This window comes from Cnephaeus nilssonii (genome assembly GCF_951640355.1).
Source record: "Cnephaeus nilssonii genome assembly, chromosome: 7".
NCBI lineage: Eukaryota > Metazoa > Chordata > Mammalia > Chiroptera > Vespertilionidae > Cnephaeus > Cnephaeus nilssonii.
The window spans coordinates 41,527,843-41,540,022 of NC_137078.1; the positions used below are offsets into that span (position 1 = coordinate 41,527,843).

Genomic DNA, 12,180 nt, shown 5'->3' on the forward strand with positions numbered 1-12,180 from the left:
GATCTTTCCTTTCGCAGGCCCCTCTTCAGCCTGACATGGAACAGGGGACGGGGGAGGAGCCGGCCGGACCCCGGCTACGGTGGCAGCAGGCATACATGTTCTTTTCACATAGTTTGCTGGGTGGGTGGGAGACATTTCTACATAAACTTCGAGACCATAAGTGCCATTTCTTAAGTCTTCCCGTCGTCTCCCGCCTAGGTCATTTTCTGTGCCTTAATTTTACACGTAAGTTTCTCCCGGTGGTTGGGGTTGTTTGCATCCACGGTCCCCGACGCTTGAAACTCCTCTCCCCTGGGTCTGACCTAATTCTGGGTGCCGGCTGCTGTTGGGTTTATTTCTCCACTTTTACCAGCGCACGTGGCTCTTCGGGGAGCTTCACTTTTGCTCCTCGTGTGCGTGTTGGGGTTCACTGGGGCCCGAAACACGTGCTCGAACGCAACCACCACCCCCTTCCCCCCCACGGGCCCCCGAGCCCTGCGGGCGGGAGGAGGGGCAGGGAGCGGAGCCGGGCGGGGTGAATCACAGGGCGGCGGAACAGGTGCCGCGGCCGCAGCTGCGCCCGCATCCCGCGCGGCTCCGCGGACGAGGTTTTCTTTTCTCGGGGTGTTTTCGGAGGCGGGGAGGAGACGCCCGGCCCCCACCGGACCAATGCCGGCGGTGCTTGTTCGTCGCTCAGCAACGAGCGGAGCCAATGGGAGGTGGCCGAGCCCGCGGCGCGGCGGCGCGGGGGCGGGGTGGGAACCTGGCGAACCTGCCGAGGCGGGGACGCGGCCGCGAGGGGCGGAGCGGGGCCCGCGGGGCCGGGGCAGGCGGGAGCCGGAGGCAGAGGCGGGGCCGCCGCGTGCCGCGCGCCTCTGCGGGCCCTCGGGGCGGCGCGGTCCAGACTGGGACGCCGAGCGGTGTCTCCCCGCGGCTCTCGGGGACGTGACGGTGAGAGCCTCGCCCCGCGGCGGGGATAGTGACGCGCCCGCCTGCGGAGGGGCGACGGCACCGGCAGGGTCGGGGGCCAACCGGCCGGGGGTCGGCGCTCGCGGGGGGGTGGGGTGGGGGTGGGGGGGTGGGGGTGGCGCGGAGGTGAGCGTCGACACCTGGCTCGGTGCCCCGCTTCCCTGCGCACTGACCGGCGCGGCGGTTTGGGCCGTTGGAGGAGCGGGCGAGCGTTGACCCCCACCCCCGGCCGCGCCCCGGAGGTGGAGGTGGGAGGTAGGTGCCCGCTCGGGGACCGCTCCCGCCGGCGGCTGCAGGGCTGTGCCTGCACCCGCTCCAGGATGGAGAGAGGGTGGAGCCTGGCGTGGAGTGATGAGCGACGCGGGGACGTGGGGGGCGGGGGGGGGGAGGACGGGATGGCCAATTTGGGGTTGCGGTGCCGGCAGAGGCTGCGGGGCGTGCGGGGCTGGGGGATTTGCCAGCTCGAGCCCCGCGAGTTGTGGTTAGAATTGAGTTTCTGGGTGGCCCGCGGCCGCTGCAGAGGAAGAGCACCCCGATGGTAGTTCAGTGTCTAGGGGAAGAACTTACATCATAAGGGGGCAGGCCTGTGGGAGAATATTTCGGTGTAGAATTTTATAGTGAAGCAGAGTAAACTGAATTAGGAGCTCCCAGCCCCCTTCGGAGCCTGTGCTGATCGCCCAGTTATGCAAGTCATTTGGGCCCAGGAAATGGAATCTGCTAAATAATGTGCCCTCAGCACGTGTGATACGGGAATCTTTAGATGATTACCTCACTTCAGGGCCCGAGTTTATGATTGCTAATTCATCATTACTTGCAACGCTGATAGAGTTCTTGTTGAATCTGAGCGGAATTGCCATTTCCCTTTTCTGGACTCAATAATGGGGTGAGGATTCCAAGAGGCCCTCCTCCGAGGGTGGCTCAGCAGTGTAAAAAGGGGGGGAGGGGGGAGGTCCTGGAATTAGAAAATGCTGGGCTTCCCCAACAATTCAGATTGGAGGCTAGGTCTAAAGTGTGATGTGAGTTGATGGGTGCCTTGGGATCCTTCAGACTGGGGAGGGATTGCTTCCCTGTTTAGGTAGAAGAAAATTCTGGCAGCCTTGACCCTGACCTGGAAAGGTAGGGTATGACTTAACACATTTAAAAGGATACTGAAGAAAATTTGGAAAGAATGAGAGACCTGGAGAGAGAGAACAAAAATGCCTTTACAGTTAAAATTTAGGTCAAGCTATCTTGAAATTTAGACTTATATGAACTTGGATTCAGTCAGCAAAACTTTATCCATCCAATCCTAGAACTATCTTAACTTTAAGGTCTAGGAAGCTTAGGTTATTCATTCAGACTAAACAGGTAAAAGCTAATACTTAATTTGACACTCTGTTCTGCCTGCTGTCAGTGAAAGTTTCACAAAATGGTTCTTTGAAAAGAGGATGAGGGAACTGGTAGTTAAAATGAAGGCTCTTTTAAGTGACTGGCTCGGTGGGTCTTTTCAGCCAAGTCACTTTATATCCTTCCTTCCACTTCTCTTTCCCCATGTGCACAATGAAGATAATGAAGCCCAAGGGTTAAGTAACATGAGTGAAGCAGCTTGAAGATAACTGTAAGGACTTAGTTATTCTAGGATGAAATGTGAAGATCTCTTCATAACACATTGTACCTTATGACAAGACTTGCTAAAGAATACTATGTTCCAAACACACTGAGGTGTTATATGAGAAAACTAAAATGTTAATTGTTCAGATGACTTGCCAAAGGCCTCAAGGCCAACACGAAATCATATTATATCCTTGGCCTATCCAAAATCCTGACATAGCTATCTTGGGATGGCACAAGTTTTTTTGTTTTGTGTGTGTGTGTTTAATATATTTTTTTTATTGATTTCAGAGAGGAAGGGAGAGGAGGAGAGGAATAGAAACATCAATGATGAGAGAGAATCATTGATCGGCTGCCTTCTGTATGCCCTCTACTGGGGATCGAGCCTGCAACCCGGGCATGGGCCCTTGACCAGAATCGAACCCGGGACCCTTCAGTCCCCAGGCTGATGTTCTATCCATTGAGCCAAACTGGCTAGGGCTGGGTATGACACAATTTTTATAAAAGGAGACATTTGAGTATCTTCTATGTAGTATGCACCTAGAGATAAAAATATGAGAAAGATACCTGCCCAGAAGTGTGTAATTTTAATTCATTTCACATGCTTAAATTGGAGCAATTTCAAAGCTTTTTAAGTGATTTTTCCCCATATAATTTGCCAGTGAATATATATGCCTTACTGGTTTGACCAGGTCACAGAGAGGTTTTGATACTCTGTGGGTCTGTTTTGTGTCTTTGGTGATGATCATGGCTAGCTGCTAATGAAGGTACAAGTTGTCTTGAATTCATGAATCTATAGATTGAGATAAAATAGAAAAGTGCACCATTCATTATTGAAAATGGAAAACTACCTAAAATTTTACTTTTGATAGTGGGTTAGTATTATATAGCACCAACAGATTTACTGAATTATGCATTAATAACTTATAATAATAAAAGCATAATATGCTAATTAGATCTGACAGCCGAATGACCTTCCGACGCCATTCTGGATGTCCTTCCGGACAAAGCCATGGTGGCGGGGGCCAAGGCAGAGGCGGTTAGGGGCAACCAGGCAGGCAGGCAGAGTGGTTAGGGGCGATCAGGCAGGCAGGTGAGCGGTTAGGAGCCAGTGGTCCCAGATTGCTAGAGGGATGTCTTTGGCAGGGATCAGGCCTAAACCAGCAGTTGGACATCCCCTGAGGGGTCCCGGATTGCAAGAGGGTGCAGACCGGGCTGAGCCTCCCTACCCCTCACCCCGTGCATGAATTCTGTGCACCGGGCCTCTAGTTCTTTTAATAAATATTTATTAAACACTAAGCCTCTTCTTGCCAGACCTGAGGATAAATATGATGAGTGTTGCCTTGTAGAAAGTTTGTTTTAGGAAATTTATAGTGTAGTAAGGGAGAGAGCAAAACAGAAAGTGAAAATTGCAAGTATGGGAAGGCTTTAGAAAAGAATTTCAGTTCTGTCCTGATGGAGATGGAGGAGGTGGTGTCGTAGTTCACCTGTTGAACACATAGTGGCATGTTCTGTACCCTTGGGGAAGTACAGGTGGTTTGATAGTTAGATCCAGGTGTGGTGGGTTAGTGATAAGGTTGGAAAATCTTATCACTGACCCACACAAAGTGGTACGACCTTTGACCAGTAGATGATAGGGAATCTATAAAAGGTTTTATCCAAGGGAATTATGTTTGCTTTAGAAGTATTTGCATCAAAACCAGTAATTGGAATGATCCAAAGGTGTTCTGAACATAGACAACCTAAGTAATATTTCAGAGACAACAACCCTACACAGCAATTAAAAACTTTTAAAAAGGCAAAAATGATTATTCATATAACCAACCTTTATTTAGTACCTTTTTGTTTGTTTTTGTATTTTTTTATTGAGGAATAATTGACAACATTAATTTCAGGTATATAACAATGATTCAATATGTGTATACATATTGTGAAGTGACCATGGTAAGTCTAGTATTGTCTGCTTTTAAGATTGGGGGGGAATAGAGATGCAAGGATAAATAAGAGCCCCATTTTCAAGCAACTTGCAATTCAGTAGGAGAGATAACACAATTATAATGCAGTGCAGAATCTGAGTGCCATAAGAGCATAAAAATATCAGATCCTAGCAGTGTAGGATTCTGACATGAGAGAAGGCAGAAATTCAAATTAAAAATAGTTCTTAAATAGAAATTAAACTGCAGCTAGTTTAACAATCAGTGCAATCTTAACTAACATTTACAGTTCATGTATTAACCCTTACTTCATATATTGCCCTCTTAACTCTGTGAGTGAAGTTTTGGGCTTGACCACCACTACTAGTTAAGGGACCTTGGATAAGTTACTACTTGCCAGTATCTTCTTTGTGTCTTGGTTGTCTCATCGGTATATTAGGGATAATAATAACTACTTCATAGGGTTGTGATGATTAGGTAAGATATAGTAATATCTAGAATAGTGCTTGGGAAAATAGCTTACATTTACTGAGCACTTTATATTTCTATTGGATATAAAATGCTATAATTGAATAAGAACTTTTTGTCTCTAGTGGATCTATCCATGAGCATCTGATAAAGCCTCTACATTCAGAGAAGCCAAAATGTTTAGTTTAACATTTTGTTAAACTAAACTTCTGAACAAATGATCTTTGTTTATTGTCTCTTTATCTTATTTGCTGATCACTTCTCTGAATCTCATTTCCATTTTTACACCTCAGCTTTATCATAAAGTCACTAATCTCCAAATCCAACATATTTTTTCTATTTAGATCTTGCCCTTTCTATGGCATTTGTTGCTTGTTCATCATTCCCTCCTCTTTAAAACTTTTTTCCCATGGCTTTCCTAAAGCCTGCCCACCTCTCTATTTTTATTTCTTATATCTAGGTCACCTTCACTCACCTGTTACATGTTGATGTTCTCTAGGTGTTCTTTCTGCTTCCCCTTTTTTCTGTATGGATGTAACTACCACATGTATGCTAAATCTGCCTTGATGTCTATTGACCTTCAGGCCCTAGTTTAATCCCCATTTGAATGTCTCATGGCAGCATCTCTAAACTCAGTGAATTCTACATGGAGCTCATTATCTTTATACACTTAACCAAACCCAGTTTTATGAACCTTACTCCTCTATTCTCTTTATCTAAGTGACACTATTTTTCTGTCTGGTACCAAAGACAGATTTTTACATGAAGAATAAATGCCTCCCCTTTGATTTAGCTTCTGAAGTATTTATCTGTCCTTCACTTTCTTCGTTGTTACTGGCTAAGTCAGTGAGCCGTGCCTGAACATCAGCTGCCCAGTTTGCTATAATATTTTTTTTTTTTGGGGGGGGGGAGACTACTGAAAATGGAGCCCATTTTGGAAACATTAAGGTGGAAGGAGACTACTAGATGAATATTGTTTTAAAAGTTGTAGCACTACATAAAATTATGTAGAGAGTTTGAGTGGCCAGAAGATACTATAACCAAGATGGGTACCAGTCATTGCATGTGCATTTTACCTGCGAGTTAGTGGTCTGGGTTATAAAGGTCCCAGTCTTGGGTTAGTCAGTCTATTGCCAGTTGATTGTAATCTGGTTATTGTGCTTTCCTGTCTAAAAGATGGCACCTTCAGCATTACTCTTTCTATTCTATATGCAAGTTTTCAAAATATAGGATCTAGCATATAAAATAAATCTTCAATAAATACAAACCATCATCAAATGTATTATTTTTTAATGAGGAGATGGGTTTGGAAAATTTATATCACTTGCTCTGGATACTTGTTGAGTGTCAAGAGGAGGCCAGGGTCGGTGAGGCTTTGGAATCGTAAGTATCTAGTTTTTATTCTTACCTTCCAGATTAAATAGCTGGGTTTTTATACCTGCCTTCCCAGTTTGTATCTGGATGAGTTAACTAATCTCTCTGAGCCTCATATTCTTCCATCAATAAAGTAGTGTTATATCTACTTCATACTAGGGCCAATGTAAGGATAAATTACATAGCTGATGAGCCACATCTCGCTGCCATAGAGGCTCAAGGTGGTGATTTTTTCTCTCCTCCAGTTCCACATAGTTAGCTAGTACAGGAGTTCTTTGCAAATTTGTGGTTGCTTCATGGATCCTCTGAAACGAGCCCAAACTGCTTGTTTTTATACTTGTGAGGAGGGAGGGTCATTGGCTCTTGGCTCATGACACAGTCTCATAATTGGTCCATTTATTTAGTTTTAATAATATAACTAGAGGCCTGATGCACAAAATTCATGCAAGGGGCTCAGCCATCACAGCCCCGGCTGCCTTGCAGTCCCATGGCCACACCCCCTGGTCGTTCTGGAAGGTTGTTCTGCTGTCCAGTCTAATTAGCATATTAACTATTTATTATATAGGACTAGTAGCCCTGCGTACGAATCTGTGCGGCAGTAGGTCGCTGCTGCCCTCCTATAGCTCCCCCCCATTCCCTCTCATAGCTTGGTGCCCTGCCCCCTCCTGTAGCTCTCCGCCCGCTGCCCCGCCCTCCTGTAGCTCCCCCATTCCCTCTCATAGCTTGGTGCCCTGCCCCCTCCTGTAGCTCTCTGCCTCCTGCTTGCTTGTTGCCCTGCCCCGTCCTGTAGCTCTCCACCGCCCACTTGTAGTTCGCTGCCCCACCCTCCTGCAGATCTGTGATCCGGTCGTTATGCCTCACGGCGTAATGGATAATTAGCAAATTCTTCTCTTATTATATAGGATAGGCACCACCTAATAAAGCTAAGACCTTGACAGTAACCTTGATATAACCAGCTGGGCCCCTTCTTCCCTTTTTCCTGCTTCCCTAACCTGAGGCAACTATTTACTGAATCCTATATTCATCATTTACTTGGTAGCCTTTAAAATATATTTTTATTGGATCTTTAAGTTTTCCATATATACTATACAATTAAAAGTGTATGTTACATGCCCTATCTTTTGAGACATTTTCCACTTTATAATACTTTAATTCACTTAAAATTATATTGCTGAGGTTCATCTATATTGAATGTCACTGAAATTTTCTATCTGCTGCATGACATTCCGTTTTGCAGAAATACCATAGTCTCACCATTTTCCTTTTGAGGGGTGTGTGGTTGCTTCCAGGGTTATGCTCTTGTGCTAGTTTGCTATTGTGAAGAGGGCTGCTTCTTATGTTCACATCTCCTGGTGTACACATGCAAGAGGTTTTTTTTGGATTTATACCTAAAAATGGACTGGCTAGGTTGTAGAATATATGAATAGGATATATGAATTTCAGCTGCCATACTGTTTTTCAAAGGTTCTCCCCACCCTCCAATCTATAATAATAAAAGCTTAATATGCTAATTAGACCAGATAGCCAAATGACCTTCCGGACAACCTTCCGGACAACCTTCCGGACGAAGCTGGGGCTTCGAGGGCCGAGGTAAGCCCCCCCGCAACGGCTGAGGCAAGCCACCACAGCTGTGAGGGCCAATCATAGAGCCTCGGCAGGGTGGGCAGGGCCTCCTTGTGGGCAGCTATCAATGGCGGAGCCCCAGCCAATGGGCAGGGCCTCCCTGTGGGCGGTGATCAATGGCAGAGCCCAGGCCAGGTGGGCAGGGCCTCCCTGTGGGCAGCGACCAATGGCAGAGCCCTGGCTAAGTGGGCAGGGCCTCCCTGTGCCCCGCGATGGATTGTGGAGCCCCCCATCGATTGCCTAAAATAGGGAGGCCCAGGCTACCCAACCTGCGGCACTGTGGTGGTGGGCGGGGCCTCCCTCTGCTGGGCATCAATCTGGGGGCTCCACAATCCATTGCCCCACAGAGGGAGGCCCAGGCCACCGGCCAGCGACGCTGTGGTCGGTGGGCAGGGCCGGCCAGCTATCACCCCGCAAAGGGAGGCAACTAGTGGAAGCGGGGGGGTGGTGCCACACAGATGGCAAGCAGTGGCATTGGCGGGGGCGGGGCCCGCTGCCAGCAGCCAGGGGAAGGTAAGCCCTGATAGGCCCCTCCCCCTCTAGCCCCGCCCCCAACTGCCCCCCCCCACCTCCACCCCCCCACTCCTGACCCTGACAGGAGGGAGGAGGGAGCCTGATTCTACCCATCCCTCCCCCGGTAAACAGAATATGTCTGAAGACCAACTATTGGCACAACGTGCCTCTGAAGCCAAAAGAAACCATTGTCGTCGACAGATTGTGTCTAAAGAACAGCCATCAACAAGTACTACCAATACTGGTAGGAACCGCCTTCACAGTGAAAATGAAGTAAATGAGGATGCAATTATCGAACATAGTTGTGGTGGAATGACTGTTACATGTCAATTTTGACCATCACTAAATTTCTCCGATGAAAAACCATCTGATGGAAAATTTACCTGATGTTGTAGCAAAGGTAAAGTTTGTCCAAATGATACACATTTTTCAGGATACCTGGCATATTTTAAAAAATTAATGATAAAGATTCTGATAGTAAAAGTTTCATGGAAAATATTAGTTCAATAAATAGTTCTTTTGCTTTTGCTTCAGTGGGTGCAAATATTGCATCACCATCAGGATATGGGCCATACTGTTTTAGAATACACGGACAAGTTTATCATCATACCGGAACTTTACATCCTTTGGATGGTGTTTCTCGGAAGTTTGCTCAACTGTATATTTTAGATGTGGCTGAAGCGACGAGTAAAAGATTAGCCCTATTCCAGAAAACCAAGGTTGCTCAGAAAGACTCATGATCAACATCAACAACCTCATGCATGTAATAAATGAATTAACAAAATCATACTAGATGCTACATATGGTAGAAAAGGAAGCCCAATCTGAAGCAGCAGCGAAAAGTATTGCTCCCACGGAAGTAACAATGGCGATTAAGTATGATCATAATAGTGATCCAGGTAGATATAATTCTCCCCATGTAACTGAGGTTGCCGTCATATTCAGAAACGAAGATGGAGAACCTTCTTTTGAAAGGGACTTGCTCATTCATTGTAAACCAGATTCCAATAATCTGAATGCCACTAAAATGAAACAAATCAGTATCCTGTTTCCTACATTAGATACCATGACATATCTTATTCTTTTTCCACATGGTGAAAAAGGCTGGGGAATGGATATTGCATTAAGACTCAGAGACAACAGTGTAATTGACAATAATACTAGACGAAATGTAAGGACACAAGTCACACAAATGCAGTATTATAGATTTCATCTCTCTGTGAGGGACATGTTCAATCCTATTTTAAATGCAGGAAAATTAACTCAACAGTATATTGCCAATTCAAATTCAAAATTGGAAGCCAATTGGATAAATTTCATTAAAGCAAACCAATCTAAGTTGAAAGTTGAAAAATATAGTGGTTTGATTGATTATCTCACATCTGGATCTGAAAATGACAATGTGCCAATTAGTAAAATGATAATACTTCCATCATCTTTTGAGGCTAGTCCCAGAAATATGCAGCAGCGATATCAGGATGCTGTGGCAATTGTAATAAAGTATGGTAAGCCCAATTTATTCATAACCCCAAATGGGCAGATATTATAAACAATTTAAAACACTGGCAAAAAGTTGAAAACAGACCTGACTTGGTAGCCAAGAGTTTTTAATATTAAGCTGAATGCTCTTTTAAATGATATATGTAAATTCCATTTATTTGGCAAAGTAATAGCTAAAATTCATGTCATTGAATTTCAGAAACGTGGACTGCCTCACGCTCACGTATTATTGATATTATATAGTGAATCCAAATTACGAGCAGAAGATGACATTGACTATATAGTTAAGGCAAAAATTCTGGATAAAGACCAGAGTCCTCGAATTTTTCAGATTGTAAAATCAAATATGGTACATGTGGAATACAAAATCCAAATAGCCCATGTATGGGAAATGGAAAATGTTCAAAGGGATATCTGAAAGAATTTCAAAGTGCAACCATTGGAAATATTGATGGATATCCCAAATACAAACGAAGATCTGGTATCACCATGTCTATTGGAAATAAAGTTGTTGATAATACTTGGATTGTCCCTTATAACCTGTATTTGTGCCTTAAGTAAAACTCATATAAATATTGAAGTCTGCACATTGATTAAAAGTGTCAAATATTTAAATACATCTATAAAGGGCACGATTGTGCAAATATTCAAATTTCTGAAAAAAAATATCAATCATGACGAAGTACAGGACTTCATTGACTCCAGGTATGTGAGCGCTCCTGAGGCTGTTTGAAGACTTTTTGCAATGCGAATGCATGACCAATCTCATGCAATCACAAGATTAGCTATTCATTTGCCAAATGAACAGAATTTGTATTTTCATACTGATGATTTTGCTGAAGTTATAGATAGAGCTAAAAGGCATAACTTGACTTTGATGGCTTGGTTGTTATTGAATAGAGAAGATTCTGATGTGCATAATTATTGGGAGATTCCACAACATTATGTGTTTAATAATTCTTTGTGGACAAAAATGCCAAAAGGGTGGGAATAAAGCATTAGGTAGACTGTTCACTGTGACCTTTAGAGAACCAGAACCATATGACCTTAGACTTTTGCTTCTGCATGTAAAAGGTGCGTTAAGTTTTGATGATCTGCGAACTGTAGGAGGTGTAATTTGTGATACATTTCGTGAAGCTGCTAAACATCAAGGATTATTAATCTACGACACTATCTGGAAAGATACAATTGATGATGAGCTCATCCTTAATATGCCCAAACAATTGCAGCAACTTTTTGCATATATATGTGTGTTTGGATGTCCTTCTGATGCAGACAAATTATGGGATGAGAATCTCATTTTATTGAAGATTTTTGTTGGAAATTACAAAAGAAGAGAAGGTCCCTGTGTGAACTGTGAAATGCATGCCCTTAATGAAATTCAAGAGGTATTCACATTGCATGGAATGAAATGTTCACATTTCAAACTTCCAGACTATCCTTTATTAACGAATACAAATACATGTGATGATCGTACAAGCGACAACAGGCAGAGGTTTTTGATAAATTCTCTGAATGATGAACTGTTGGCAGCCTTTCAGACTATAACTTCAGCCATCGAAGATCAAACTGTACACCCCAAATGCTTTTTCTTGGATGGTCCAGGAGGTAGTGGAAAAACATATCTTTATAAAGTTTTAATACATTATATTAGAGGTCATGGTGGTACTGTTTTACGCACAGCATCTACAGGAATTGCTGCAAATTTACTTCTCAGTGGAAGAACCTTTCATTTCCAATATAAATTACCAATTCCATTAAATGAAACTTCAATTTCTAGACTCTCTAAAGAGTGAAGTTGCTAAAACCATTAAAAAGGCCCAACTTCTCATTGTTGATGAATGCACCATGGCATCCAGTCATGCTATAAACGCCATAGATAGGTTACTAAGAGAAATTATTAATTTGAATGTTGCATTTGGTGGGAAAGTTCTTCTGGGAGGGAATTTTTGACAATGTCTCAGTATTGTACCGCATGCTATGCGATCAGCCATAATACAAATTAGTTTAAAGTACTGTAATGTTTGGGGATGTTTCAGAAAGTTGTATCTTAAAGCAAATATGAGATCAGAAGATTCTGCTTATAGTGAATGGTTAGTAAAACTTGGAGATGGCAAAATTGATAGCAGTTTGCATTTAGGAATGGATATTATTGAAATCCCCTGTGCAATGATTTGTAACGGATCTATTATCTTTGGAAATACTATATCTATAGATAATATTAAAGTAT

At 43.9% G+C, this 12,180-nt stretch overlaps 1 protein-coding gene across 3 annotated transcripts in view; it reads left to right on the forward strand.

The window, feature by feature from the left end:
* The first annotated feature begins 816 nt into the window (after positions 1-816).
* The window catches only part of SSX2IP (SSX family member 2 interacting protein), a 56,878-nt gene continuing 45,514 nt past the window's right edge, over positions 817-12,180 (forward strand). For 2 of the 3 annotated variants that reach the window (XM_079777371.1, XM_079777369.1), the window contains exon 1: positions 817-930. The gene's annotated coding sequence lies outside the window, so the exon portion shown is untranslated. Of the gene's footprint in view, positions 931-1,074; positions 1,204-12,180 lie in introns of those variants that run through there. The other variant, XM_079777370.1, reaches the window with a different exon arrangement.